This window comes from Pongo abelii, chromosome 1 (genome assembly GCF_028885655.2).
Source record: "Pongo abelii isolate AG06213 chromosome 1, NHGRI_mPonAbe1-v2.0_pri, whole genome shotgun sequence".
Lineage (NCBI taxonomy): Eukaryota > Metazoa > Chordata > Mammalia > Primates > Hominidae > Pongo > Pongo abelii.
In genome coordinates this window covers 66155711-66171028 of record NC_071985.2, presented here as the reverse complement: position 1 = coordinate 66171028, position 15318 = coordinate 66155711, and the positions used below count along the sequence as shown (strand labels likewise).

General features: G+C 38.3%; 1 protein-coding gene across 5 annotated transcripts in view; it reads left to right on the top strand.

The window, feature by feature from the left end:
- The window catches only part of RGL1 (ral guanine nucleotide dissociation stimulator like 1), a 301446-nt gene that overhangs the window by 30254 nt on the left and 255874 nt on the right, over nucleotides 1–15318 (top strand). Inside the window, exon 1 of one of the 5 annotated variants that reach the window (XM_054544177.2) lies at nucleotides 14960–15027. The gene's annotated coding sequence lies outside the window, so the exon portion shown is untranslated. 5 annotated transcript variants of the gene reach the window in all.

Genomic DNA, 15318 nt, shown 5'->3' with positions numbered 1-15318 from the left:
ATGGATTTATCCTGCTTAAAACCCAAATTTCATGATTCTTATTTTTCATTAATTCAGAAAAATAGTCATTATTTTCTGAGTCTTATTTTCTCAACAGAGAAATGTTTCTCTGTTCTCAACAGATAAAAATATTTCTCTCTTTTCCCATCTTTTGGAACATAGATTACGTGTATGTTGAACATTTTCATTTATTCTATGTGATTCTTCATTTCTCTTTTGCAGTGGCTATAAAAATTATCATTCATTTTTCAGTGCTGCATTCTAGGTAGTTTCTCCAGATCAGTCATCTAGTTCTCCACTTCTTTCTACAGGTCTTTAATCTGCTGTTTAACCTACTTAAGGTGTTTTAAAAATCCAATGCTTATGTTTATCATTTCTACATGCTTTAGGGATTTTGGTCTTTAATTAATTTAAATGTTCTTATAATATAGACTATAACAAACAATTCTATTTTCTAAAGTTCTTGGGAGTCTAACTCTGCTTTTTGTTATTTCTACCTACTCTTGCTTACCTGGATTGCTTTTTGAGTGTGGTAAAATTTTATTTAGTAAGTCATACTTGGTGGGGATCCTGTGTGGCTTACATTCATGGGATGTCTTTCTAGAGCAATGTTTCCATTTTTTTCTTCAACTTTTATTTTAAATTCTGGGGTATGTATGCAGGATGTACATGTTTGTTACATAGGTAAACATGTGCCATGGTAGTTTGCTGCACAGATCATCCCATCACCTAGGTATTAAGCCCAGCATCCATTAGCTATTCTTCCTGGTGTAGAGCAGTGTTTTTTAATTTTCCTGCATATTAGATTCATCTACTGAGCCTTTAAATATCAAGATGCCAGGTTGAACCTCAGACCAGTTAACTCAGATAATGTGAGTATAAGACTGGAGCATCAGTGTTTTTAAAACCTCACAGTCAAGATCGAGAACCATTGCTCTAGAGAAAATTTGCCTTTGATTTTTATAGGCACTATGAGTGTGTTTTCAGACCTGGACTGGTTTAATATCAGTGTCTCAACTTTGGGTTCCTGAACTATATAGGTAGCATAAATTTGAAACTCATGTTTGGGGAAACTTTTTCTTTCTCTCATCAAACATGTAGGCTGAGATAGACATATTCCTTGTCATCTCTTTGCACCTAGAGAGTAACCCTTTAGGGGTCATGGGGGCAAGGAAGGGCTCTGTTCTACTTCATCATGTTGAGCAAACCCAAGGCTTCATTGTTGATTCCGTATGTCTGTGAAATCCTGAACTTATTGATTACCAATATTAACAAATGCCCTCTGTGTGACTTAAATGTCAATGCCAGTGCAGCAGTTCTATGTTTATGTCTTTTTCTGATTTTGGTTCTAAATTCCTCTTGCTTCTGTGAGAGCTCAGCTGTACATTTAGAATCTTTGTTATATTTTATTTAACAATTCTCAGTTTTTCTGTGTACTTACATCACACTATTGCTAGAAACAGAAATCTTGCTATGATGGCATTCTCTACCTTTGTGGCTATGCCCTACCCTTTGGGATCATCCTCTTTTCCAGATGTCTGCCTAAACCAAGTGTGAACTTGCTGTGTCTTTAGACATGGTGCATTGGGTTTGCAAGTGTCTACCTGGCAGGCCCCTGGAGCTTGTATGTGTTCCTTCACCCTGCTTGGCTTGGTCTTGGCTTTGTCTTAATCCGTCTGGTCTCTGTTGCCAAGGTCTAGGCATGCTTTGAATTCCAACCTACCTGAATTATGTCAACCTCTATTCTTTTTCTTGTGTTTCCAAGTCTTTGTCTTCACTCACTTGCTAAACTCAGGTCGGTTTCAGTTAATTTCCTGGACTCATCTTTCCACAAAGGACTCGCTTTCCCTGATTTGAGGGTTTGTAGCACAGTTTATAACACCATGGGAGTGAGTCCAGCTCAGGATTCACATTTCTAGGATGCCAAGATGGTCTGAGCAAGTAGCTTCTAACTTTATATGTCATTAAAAAAACACTTGTTACTGAGTATGTAAATTCCAAAGACTTTCTATTATATATTGATAACATTTGTACCTATAGTATTAATTGAAGATAAATGCTGTATCACTGATTTTGTCAGGAAGAAGGATACCCTTTGAAGTTGAGGATACACTTTTGTTTTTTTTTAATTTCCTTAATTCATGTGTAGCCATCTTCCTGTGTATCAAATAAAACCAGCTGTGACTGGATTGTGGCTCTTGTAGTCCATGCAACCCTTTTACTCTGAGACGTTGGAAGGAAGCTGAGTTTGGTGGAAAGCATCCAGAGAACTCTTGGCAGCCTTGATGGATCATTTACCCCGGTTTGGACTTTTCTATCTCTTTAAGGAAGCTCTGCTGAGATCATTACTGAAACATCAGTTTTCCTCAGAGAATAACCCCTGGTCTTCTGCCAGTGGAGTTAGCATTTGGTTATGAAGATGGCTTTGAGAATTAAATAAGATACCTGGAGGCAGAAGTGCATTATGTACTGGTAGTGAGCCCACAGAAATGATAGGTTGTATGATTGTTGGTGGATAGTGGTCTAATAGAATCTTTAATCTTTCATCTATCAATTGCATCCTTTAGGATTTGTGTTAATGCCGCCCTTTCAATCATTCTGTCTTTATTTAGATTTCTCTTCATATTTTCTGTCTTTTCTTTCTTGGCAGTATCTTCAAAAGTAATTAGGAGGCTGTCCCAGAAATTGCCTTTGAAGATTGTTGCAATGTGTATACCTGTCAAAAGGAATTGACCAAACCCTGCTGAAAGCTATTTTACACATCAATTTATGAGCCAGTCTCAGCTCTTCTGTTCTGAGCTGATCATCCAGAATGATCCAAAAGGAAACCATCAGAGCCAATCATAGTGCCTGGAGTGATTTTCAGATGCCTTTTTTTCTTCTTTTACTTACACAGGGCACTCAGGAATCTTGCACTCTGGATGAACCCAGTTTACATTTTGGTTGGGATGGGAAAAGTAGAGCTTTAGACTTTATTTTGAAGGCAAAACCCTTTTATTTACTTAGGAAACATTTCAATTCTATATGGTTTTCTTTCTCTTTGTTTTCTTTTCTTCTTTCCCTCTATCCTTCCTTCCTTCCTTTCTTCTTTCCTTCCTTCCTTCCGTCCTCCCTCCCTCCCTCCCTCCCTTCTTTCCTTCCTACCTACCAACCTACTTTTTTTTTTTCTCTTTTGGTATCTTGGAACATATCTAAGTCTTTTGGAAAATGGACATTGTTGAAGAAAAAGTGTTATCACTATTACAAAAATATGATTTAGAATAATGGAACCTCAGATTTGTAAAAAACCCGAGGATTCCTTTATTTCAGCCATTTAACTAATACTTAAATTCTTTCCAATCTAGTCACAGCCCATGATGGGATACCTACATCACCTGCAAGTGTTGGGAAACTTCTGTGTCCTGCAGTACCCCTTACAATTTTGAACAGCTCTGGCTGTTATTTAGTTACTGCTTATGTTGAGCTAAAATATACTCTCCTGTAATGCCTATCCTCTGCTCTTTAGTTTCTTTTTTGGGGACCATAAAGAGCAGTATTTTTAAAATTTCAGGCTGAAATTCAGGGTTGTGAAATAATTTTAATTGGTTATGACCATCATTAAAAGAGAAGAAAAGGACCAGATGTGGTGGCTCATGCCTGTGATCCCAGTGCTTTGAGAGGCTGAGGCAGGAGGGTCGCTTGAGCCCAGGAGTTTGAGACCAGCCTCGGCAACATAACGAGCACAGGTCTCTACAGAATAATTTAAAAATTAGCTTGGCATGGTGATGTGTACCTGTTGTCCCAATACTCAGGAGGCTGAGGTGGGAGGATAGCTTGAGCCCAGGAGGTCAAGGTTGCAATAAGCTGTGATTGCACTGCTGCACTCTGGCCTGGGTGACGGAGACTCTGTCTCTAAAAACAAATAATAATAAATAAATAAAAGGAGAAGAAGAACAAATAGAACAGAATGAGAGTAGAACAAAATAGAAAATATCAGAGTATATCACAAGTAGTAAAGTTTTCATGAAACCTTTGTCTTGATTTTATGTTTATTTAATTATATAATTAACTATGTATGTGCACTGTATCTCAATGGTCAAAAGAGTTTGAAAGCTGCTGAATAGAACATGTCTCACTTTTCTTCCCTATGCCACCCACATAGTTGAGCCATTCTCATGCCCCATCAAGTCTTTTCTTCCCTAAAGGAAGCATTTCCATTTCTTTCCACTCATCCATATGTATCACAGTCTCACATTTCCTTGCCACACTGAACACAGTTCAGTGAACCTAGTTTGTATGAAAAATTGGGACCTGGAATCAAAAACAATGTCCCTAGCTATGTTCTAACTGAAACAGGGGCAAGTAGAACTACCCTGTTCTTGGTTAGCAGAATGCACTTCACTGCATTTTAATGCAGCCTGAAGTGATTAGATCCATGAGGATGTGTCACAGAGACTCCAGAGCCAGAGGCCCCTGGGCTTTGTCTCATAGTGTTGAAATACACAGCCCAGGGGCCTCTGGCTTTGGAGTCTCTGTTTAGTCAGTGTAAGCCTGCAGATAAGCTGAAGAGTAACCAAGGATAAGTTACTTCTCTGTGCCTCAATTTCCTCATTTGTAATATAAGCATATTTCAAATTTGCAGTATTTTATAATATTTTTTGATTTTTTTGTGAGTATTAAATGAGTTAGTACATGTAAAGGACAGAAAAGGGCATATAATAAGCACTTAGCAATCCCAAATATTTTTAAAGCAATATCAGCAAATTATTGATTCATTGAATGTTTCATCAACTCAGACGTGTAGAGCTTTCAGCATGTGTATAAATAGTGTGATTATATGTCCCATGGTGCCCAGGGTAGCCCTAGTTTTTACCTATTGTCCTGGCATAATTAATGGTACTCCCTTTCATTCTCAAAGGCTCCACCAGAACCTCAGATTTGCTTATTCCAAATCATATTTTTGCAGTAGGAATTAATATTTTCCTCAGTTGTGTGCCATCCTAGGTAAAAGCCACATCTTCTCTCACTAAATATTTGATCAATTTTGGATTTACTTGGAAGACGGGATCTCTCTCTCTTTTTTTTTTCTACTGAAGTTTCACCTGAGCCCGCTGCCCACCGTTACACCTCCTTTCCTTGCCAAGTGGCAGAAGTTAGCTTCAGACTAGAAACTCCAAAGGGGAGGCTGACCCCCTTGGGCCCAATTACCTGGGTTTAATTTGGCCCATCATTCTGTTCTGTGAAGACCTTTTGGATTCTGATTCTGTCATTCAGAATATTTACTAATCCTCAATTTCATGTTATTTTCAAGTCCTTTTTCCTAGGGAGCTGACATCCCTTAAAGGTTGCTTTGTGTCTTAATCCAAGTAAGCTGAAGTTACCCAATGGGGTTTACCAGAGAGGGTTTACATAAAGCCCTGTGGAAGTGTTAATGGTTGCTATGTATTGAGCCTTTATTATGTGCAAACAAACTGCACAGTATCCGTCAAATTAGGGGTGTTGTGAGCATTTTACACATGTGTCTTCCCTGGTCAATGTCGCATCACCATGAGTTAGGTGTTATCTCCATTTTAGGGGTGAGGGAAGCAAGGTTGTCACGTAGGTAGTGAGGCAGAGAGTTGGAACTTGCATCCAGTCTGTGTGGTGAGGATGCCTGGAGAACAGGGCACCCTCAGAATGAAGGTCTGAGCAGAGATTCTTGATAACATAGCCTTTTAAACTGGAAGGCTTTTTTTCTGATGTGATAAAATTGTACTTCCATATGTAATTCATCATTCTGCTGATGACTCATAGTCCTTATTTAAAATATCAATTATTTCCATAAAGATGAAACTATTGAAGCAGATGTGGATGAGGTGGAACTTTGGGGGTTGGAGGATTAATAATTTGAGGGACAGTGTGCAGTTTTTTTCTTATAAAACATCTATAATGTCTATTTGCTTTTCCTCATACAAATGAAAGAATATGTGCACCTGTGTGTAACCTCCTAGGCAATTAAATAGCTTTCTGTGGAATAGATTGGTGCACCAAAGACCAAAGTGCCTTCCTTTGAATTATTTTCCCACTTTCCATAGATTTATATTCTTCCCTATCATGATACCATAATCAGTGAGTTTTTTATTGATTTATATCAGACTTACTTCCAAAGAGAACTTGAGTTTATATCACTTTTTGTTGATGTATCAGCAACGTTAAAAATATTACTTCTATATTACTAACATTGTCTATTACTAAAAAGTGGGCACTATAATTGAATATATGAATGAATTGGTGAATGGCCAACACGTATTAACTTTAAGAATGTTTCTGTCTCACTTGTGTTTTGTTGCTGGTGAGTTGAGCTACTTTGTCTCTTTTTTTTGACACCAAGATTTTTTTTTTTTTCCCCCCGAGACAGGGTCTTCCTCTGTCGCCAGGCTGGAGTGCAGTGGTGTGATCATGGCTCACTTAAGTGCAAGATTCTTCTAAGCAAGATTCCTTTTTTAAAAAAAGTTGTGATGTTTGAAAGAATGAGTCTATTTCCTAAGGCTTTTGCTTTTGGAGAGGTCTGGTTAGCTTCTTTGAAGATCCAGTCTCACACTGGCTGGTTACCTGCATGACAGAAGGGGTAGAAAACAGCCTTTCCAAGGGTGAGGCAAAGATCTCTTACTGTCACTGTTAGTCCCCTTTTACAAGCCCAAAATAGTTACTGAAGCCGCTGGGGCTGCGCATTTGCCATATTAACACCTCCAGCTTTTAAGTGGAAAGACCAGGAGACGTGAGTACCAAAGTGGATGGAAGAGCATTTATATATAGGTCCTAAGCATATCAGAGGGAGGAAAGGCTAAGCCCATCATTTGTTCCTGGCTCCTCCTGCAGATGCCTTTGAGATGTGAGGGGCAGGTTGCTTCAGCAGAGCCTAAAACTTAGTCTTTCCCTTGTAGAACCTTTTAAATTTCTACCTAAGTTATAATTCACATCTGAAAGCACACCAGTCTTTGATTTAAGTATTTTTATATTTACATTTATTATTTATTTTTATTATACTTTAAGTTCTGGGATACATGTGCAGAACATGCAGGTTTGTTACATAGGTATACATGTACCGTGGTGGTTTCCTGCACCCATCAACCCATCATCTACATTAGGTATTTCTCCTAATGCTATCCCTCTCCTTGCCCCCCACCCCCGACAGGCCCCCCGTGTGTGATATTCCCCTCCCTGTGTCCATGTGTTCTCATTGTTCAACTGTCACTTATGAGTGAGAACATATAGTGTTCGGTTTTCTGTTCCTGTGTTAGTTTGCTGAGAATGATGGTTTCCAGCTTCATCCATGTCCCAGCAAAGGACATGAACTCACCCTTTTTATGGCTACATAGTATTCCATGGTATATATGTGCCACATTTTCTTTATCTGGTGTATCACTGATGGGCATTTAGGTTGGTTCCAAGTCTTTGCTATTGTGAGCAGTGCTGCAATAAACATATGTGTGCATGTGTCTTTACAGTAGAATAATTTATAATCCTTTGAGTATATATCCAGTAATGGGATTTCTGGGTCAAATGATATTTCTGGTTCTAGAGCCTTGAGGAATCGCCACACTGTCTTCCACAATGGTTGAACTAATTTACACTCTCACTAACAGTGTAAAAATGTTCCTATTTCTCCAGATCCTCACCAGCATGTGTTGTTTCCTGACTTTTTAATGATTGCCATTCTAACTGGTGTGAGATGGTATCTCATTGTGCTTTTGATTTGCATTTCTCTAATGACCAGTGGTGATGAGCTTTTTTTTCATATGTTTGAGAAGTGTCTGTTCATATCATTTGCCCACTTTTTGATGGGGTTGTTTGTTTTTTTCTTGTAAATTTGTTTAACTTCCTTGTACATTCTGGATAGTAGCCGTTTATGAGATGGATAGATTGCAAACATTTTCTCCCATTCTGTAGGTTGCCTGTTCACTCCAATGATAGTTTCTTTTGCTGTCCAGAAGCTCTTTAGTTTAATTAGATTCCATTTGTCAATTTTGGCTTTTGTTGCCATTGCTTTTGGTGTTTTAGTCATGAAGTCTTTTCCCATGCCTGTGTCCTGAATGGTATTGCCTAGGTTTTCTTCTAGGGTTTTTATGTTTTAGGTCTTATGTTTAAGTCTTTAATTCATCTTGAGTTAATTTTTGTATAAGGTGTAAGGAAGGGGCCCAGTTTCAGTTTTCTGCATATGGCTAGCCAGTTTTCCCAACACCATTTATTAAATAGGGAATCCTTTCCCCATTGCTTGTGTGGCGTTATTTCTGAGGCCTCTGTTCTGTTCCATTGGTCTATATATCTGTTTTGGGACCAGTACCATGCTGTTTTGGTTACTATAGCCTTGCAGTACACTTTGAAGTCAGGTAGTGTGATGCCTCCAGCTTTGTTCTTTTTGCTTAGGATTGTCTTGGCCATACAGCCATACAGCCTCTTTTTTGGTTGCATATGGCATTCAAAGTAGTTTTTTTCTGATTCTGTGAAGAAAATCAATGGTGGCTTGTTGGGGATGGCACTGAATCTATAAATTATTTTGGGCAGGATGGCCATTTTCACGATATTGATTCTTCCTATCCCTGAGCATGGAATGTTCTTCCATTTGTTCATGTCCTCTCATATTTCCTTGAGCAGTGGTTTGTAGTTCTCCTTGAAGAGGTCCTTCACATCCCTTGTAAGTTGAATTCCTAGGTATTTTATTCTCTTTATAGCAATTTTGAGTGGGAGTTCACTCATGATTTGGCTCTTTGCCTATTATTGGTGTATAGGAATGCTTGTGATTTTTGCACATTGATTTTGTATCCTGAGACTTTGCTGAAGTTGCTTATCAGCTTAAGGAGATTTTGGGCTGATACTATGGGGTTTTCTAAATATACAATCATGTCATCTGCAAACAGAGAAAATTTGACTTCCTCTCTTCCTATTTGAATACCCTTTATTTCCTTCTCTTTCCTGATTGCACTGGCCAGAACTTCCAACACTATGTTGAATAGGAGTGGTGAGAGAGGGCATCCTTGTCTTGTGCCTATTTTCAAAGGGAATGCTTTCAGCTTTTGCCCATTCAGTATGATATTGGCTGTGGGTTTGTCATAAATAGCTCTTATTATTTTGAGATACATTCAATCAAAACCTAGTTTATTGAGAGCTTTTAGCATGAAAGTGTGTTGAGTTTTATCAAAGGCCTTTTCTGCATCTGTTGAGATAATCATGTGGTTTTTGTCATTGGTTCTGTTTATGTGATGGCTTATGCTTATTAATTTGCATATGTTGAACCAGCCTTGCATCCCAGGGATGAAGCTGATTGATCATGGTGGATAAGCTTTTTGATGTGCTGCTGGATTTGGTTTGCCAGTATTTTATTGAGGATTTTCTCATCGATGTTCATCAAAGATATTGGCCTGAAATTTTCTTTTTTTGTTGTGTCTCTGCTAGGCTTTGGTATCAGGATGATGCTGGCCTCATAAAATGAGTTAGGGAGGAGTCCCTCTCTTTCTATTGTTTGGAATAGTTTCAGACAGAATGGTACCAGCTCCTCTATGAACCTCTGGTAGAATTTGGCTGTGAATCTGTCTGGTCCTGGGCTTTTTTTGGTTGGTAGACTATTAATTACTGCCTCAATTTAAGAACTTGTTATCGGTCTATTCAGGGATTCGACTTCTTCCTGGTTTCGTCTTGCGATGGTGTATGTGTCCAGGAATTTATTCTAGATTTTCTAGTTTATTTGTGTAGTGGCGTTTATAGTATTCTCTGATGGTAGTTTGTATTTCTGTGGGATCAGTGGTGATATCCCCTTTATCATTATCTATTATGTCTATTTGATTCTTCTCTATTTTCTTCTTTAATAGTCTGGCTAGTGTTCTATTTATTTTGTTAATCTTTTCAAAAAACCAGCTCCTGGATTCATTGATTTTTTTTGAAGGGTTTTTTGTGTCTCTATCTCCTTGAGTTCTGCTCTGATCTTAGTTATTTATTGTTTTCTGCTAGCTTTTGAATTTGTTTGCTCCTGCTTCTCTAGTTCTTTTAATTGTGATGTTAGTGTGTTAATTTTAGATCTTTCCTGCTTTCTCCTGTGGGCATTTAGTGCTATTAATTTCCCTCTACACATTGCTTTAAATGTGTCCCAGAGATTTTGGTACGTTGTCTTTGTTCTCATTGATTTCAAAGAACATCTTTATTTCTGCCTTCATTTTGTTATTTACCCAGTAGTCATTCAGGAGCAGGTTGTTCAGTTTCCTTGTAGTTGTGCCGTTTTGAGTGAGTTTCTTAATCCTAAGTTCTAATTTGATTGCACTGTGGTCTGAGAGACTGTTTTTTATGATTTCTGTTCTTCTGCATTTGCTGAGGAGTGTTTTACTTTGAATTATGTGGTCAATTTTGGAATAAGTGCGATGAGGTGCTGAGAAGAATGTATATTCTGTTGATTTGGGGTGGAGAGCTCTGTAGACGTCTATTAGATGTGCTTGGTCCAGAGCTGAGTTCAAGTCCTGAATATACTTGTTAATTTTCTGTCTCATTGATCTGTCTAATATTGACAGTGGGGTGTTAAGGTCTCCCACTATTATTGTGTGGGAGTCTAAGTTTCTTTTGTAGGTCTCTGATAACTTGCTTTGTAAATCTAGGTGCTCCTGTATTGGGTGATATATATTTAGGATAGTTAGCTCTTCTTGTTGCATTGATTCCTTTATTATAATGTAACGCCCTTCTTTGTCTTTTTTGATCTTTGTTGGTTTAAAGTCTGTTTTATCAGAGACTAGGATTGCAACCCCTACTTTTTTTTTTGCTTTCCATTTGCTTCGTAAATATTTCTCCATCCGTTTATTTTGAGCCTAGTCTCTGCATGTGAGATGGGTCTCCTGAATACAGCACACTGATGAGTCTTGACTCTATCCAATTTGCCAGTCTGTGTCTTTTAATTGGGGCATTTAGCCCATTTACATTTACGGTTAATATTGTTATGTGTGAATTTGATTCTGTCATAATGATGCTAGGTGGTTATTTTGCCCATTAGTTGATGCAGTTTCTTCATGGTGTTGATGGTCTTTACAATTTGGTATGTTTTTGCAGTGGCAGGTACCGGTTTTTCCGTATTTAGTGCTTCCTTCAGGAGCTCTTGTAAGGGAGGCCTGGTGGTGACAAAATCTCTCAGCATTTGCTTGTCTGTAAAGGATTTTATTTCTCCTTTGCTTATGAAGCTTAGTTTGGCTGGATATGAAATTCTGGGTTGAAAATTCTTTTCTTTAAGAATGTTGAATATTGGTCCCCACTCTCTTCTGGCTTGTAGAGTTTCTGCCAAGAGATCCACTGTTAGTCTGATGGGCTTCCCTTTGTGGGTAACCCGACCTTTCTTTCTTTAACATTTTTTCCTTCGTTTCAACCTTGGTGAATGTGATGATTATGTGTCTTGGGGTTGCTTTTCTCGAGCAGTATCTTTGTGGTGTTCTCTGTATTTCCTGAATTTGAATGTTAGCCTGTCTTGCTGGGTTAGGGAAGTTCTCCTGGATAATATCCTGAAGAGTATTTTCCAACTTGGTTCCATTCTCCCAGTCACTTTCAGGTACACCAATCAAATGTAGATTTGGTCTTTTCACATAGTCCCATATTTCTTGGAGGCTTTGTCTGTTCCTTTTCATTCTGTTTTCTCTAATCTTGTCTTCACACTTCATTTCATTAAGTTGACCTTCACTGTCTGATATCCTTTCTTCCACTTGATCAATTCGGCTATCGATACTTGTGTATGCTTCATGAGGTTCTCGTGCTGTATTTTTCAGCTCCATCAGGTCATTTATGTTCTTCTCTAAAGTGGTTATTCTAGTTAGCAATTCCTCTAACCTTTTTTCAAGGTTCTTAGCTACCTTGCATTGGGTTAGAACGTGTTCCTTTAGCTTGGAGGAGTTTGTTATTACCCACCTTCTGAAGCCTACTTCTGTCAATTCATCAAACTCATTCTCCATTCCGTTTTGTTCCCTTGCTGGCGAGGAGTTGTGATCCTCTGGAGGAGAAGAGGCATTCTGGTTTTTGGAACTTTTAGCCTTTTTGTGCTGGTTTTTCCTCATCTTTGTGGATTTATCTAGTTTTGGTCTTTGATGCTGGTGACTTTGGATGGGGTTTTTGTGTGGACATCCTTTTTGTTGATGTTTATGCTATTCCTTTCTGTTTGTTAGCTTTCCTTCTAACAGGCCTCTCTGCTGCCCCTCCTTCCACCAAGCTCGAGCATCCCAGGTTGACTTCATACTGCTGTGCTGGCAGCAAGAATTTTATGCCAGCGGATCTTAGCTTTCTGGGCTTCATGGGGGTGGGATCCACTGAGCTAGACCACTTGCCTCCCTGGCTTCAGCCCCCTTTCCAAGGGAGTGAACCGTTCTGTCTCACTGGTGTTCCAGGCACCACTGGGGTATGAAAAAAACTTCTGCAGCTAGTTTTGTGTCTGCTCAAATGGCTGCCCAGTTTTGTGCTTGAAACCCAGGGCCCTGGTGGCATAGGGACCCAAGGGAATCTCCTGGTCTGTGGGTTCCAAAGACCATGGGAAAAGCATAGTGTCTGGGCCAGAGTGCACCGTCCCTCATGGCACAGTCCCTCACAGCTTCCCTTGGCTAGGGGAAGGAGTTCCCCGATCCCTTGTGCTTCCTGGTTGAGAGGACGCCCCCACCCTTCTTCAGCTCACCCTCCATGGGCTGCACCCACTGTCTAACCAGTCCCAATGAGATGAGCTAGGTATCTCAGTTGGAAATGCAGAAAATCACCTGCCTTCTGCATTGATCTTGCTGGGAGCTACAGACTGGAGCTGCTTTTATTCGGCCATCTTCTATTTACATTTATTTTTATATATAGTTATATATTTAAAACTTTATCTTGACCACTTGATTTAGAGTAATGGAAATTGGAGAAATGTATACAGTACAGAACATTTTAAATTGGCTTGTTTTTCCTGTTTGAAGTGCTTAAACGTTCTTTAACTCAAGAACTTTAATTTTGCTAATAAAGATTCTTAAGCTTAGTGTGAAACATGGAAAGGAAACGCCAACAGCCTTGCTATGACTAGGATCAGCAGTGCCATCTTGTGGTAAATACCTTGAATTGCAATTAGAAGCACCGGCATGGGATTTGGGAGACTAAGAAATTCTACTCTATGTTCAGTGATTTACATAGAATGTAAAAGGTATTTCTCACCATTTTAAGACTTTGGGTTTATATAATCAGAGGAGGTTCTTCCTTTACAAATGTGGCAAAGACTACAGTTTTCTACAAGACCTTTTAATGTTGAGCTTTTAATGTTACATACAATTGTATTAAATGTTACTGTAAGTAATATTAAAAACTACAGTTATAATTTCAAAAAGATTATAGTACATGATACATTTTCTCTAGCATCAGCTCTAATGTGTAATAAAACCTAGGATTATAGGTTAAATTGGATATATCTATAACATAGTAAGGTAAGCAGCTATAGTTAAGTCAAAGCATGGCAAGTATATGATCAGATAATAATCCTGTTTCCTTCAGACTTAGCATGTGGTAATACAGTAATTTTGTGTTCTTTAGCTTGTCTGCTGCTTTTGAAAATTCTTTTCAACAGTTAACAAATATTGATGAATCCAATTGGAAAAATGTTTACCTATTCATTAGTTCCAAGTCTGTGATAGATAAATACGTGGGACCATTGTAGTTTCTAGAATAATTACATTTAAAATCCCCAGCACCTTGCAAAAAATTTCTTCAATTCATATTTTGCTTTTTACGTTATCAACACATATTAGTTTAGAGAGTTTAGCACGAATCACTAACTAGACCAGTATTAGTAATCCATTGGTAATTCCAAGTCTCACATTGGAGCATCTTGAAAATAGTTCATGGGTTGCTATTTTTTTCATTAGTTATATATGTCATGCCAAATCAACATTATTTTCAGAAGTCATTCCCCCTTATTTTATTGCCCTTTTGTGTCACTTTCTTTTTCTAATTATAAAAGTAATATATGTTCATGATGCAAGTTCAGATATTAAAGTAATCATTCCTGATAAACTCAACCCCTGGAAATAATCACCATTTACAGTCTGGTGTATTACTTTCAGTTGCTGCATTTATTAATAAAAATATTTTCTCTTTTCAGTTGGTCAGAGGTAGGGGCACCCCATCTTCATTTCCCTCAGTGGCACTTTCTTTCAGAGAATTTGCTAACAATATGTTTTTTTTTTTTTGTCTGCTAAGATAACTGGGAATTTTATTACCCTGATAGGAAATTTTGATTTTTATTCCTAGTTTTGTTGTTTCTCACTTCCTGCGGTGTTGGATTTATTGGGCATTGGATAACAACACTCTGTAGTACTATACAGATTTCATAGCATGTTCAGATATACATTAACCATGCATAGAAAGCTTAATGACTTTGCCCAAGTTAGCTAACATGTGACTAGCCATGATTTAAATCCCTTCTGATTACACATATACCTAGGTGAATTCCTCTGGTCCCATGACTTTAAATACCATCTGTATTTGAGATGACTCTCAAATTTGTATCTTTAGCCCTGCCTTCCCCCCTGAGCATCAGACTTGTATGTGCAATTTAAAAAAAAACATCTCCGCCTCAGTGGCATCTCAAACCTTGACTTGGCAATAAAGAGAATGCTTGATGTCCTCACCGCTACCTTTTTTCTCCCAAAGACTTCTCCATTTTAGCTATTGGCATCATTAGCTATCCATTTGCCCAAGCACAAACCTTGGAATAACCTTTGGTTTTTCTCTTCTTCAAGCTTGACATCAATCCATCAGCACATCCTGATGCTATCTACGTTTCCCTAACATAAGTTCATCTCTTACCTAGGCTAACACAATCACATCCCAATTGGTTTTCCTGCTTCCTCTCTGTCTGTCATCTCCATTATGTGCTATCCTATTACCTTTTTATTTTTTTCATTATATTTAACAATATCCGGTATTATTGACTCTTGGATATATTGTCTGTCTTACTTTCCTTCTAGAATGTAAGCTCTGCAAGGCAGAAACTTTATCTTGTCACCACTGAATCCCCAAGACCTAGAACACTGTTGGCAGGTAGGTTTCATGTTAATTAATTAATAGAAGAAGTCTGGTGCTTGTTCAGTAGTTGGGAATTCAGGAAAATTACTCCTTTGCTGGTTTTCCCAGGGCTCTTTTGTATAGCGTTGAAAGAACTGAAAAACTTTTATTTAATAATGCGTTCTTGAGATTGATATTACAGTCTTATTATCTTAGATATACAGTATCACTTAGGCCTTGCTGCATGCATTTTATGCTCCCTGAGATGTTTTTGGGAGATTTTCTGTGGAAACCTGAAAAGGAAACCAATTACAGTGCTTTCTCAGA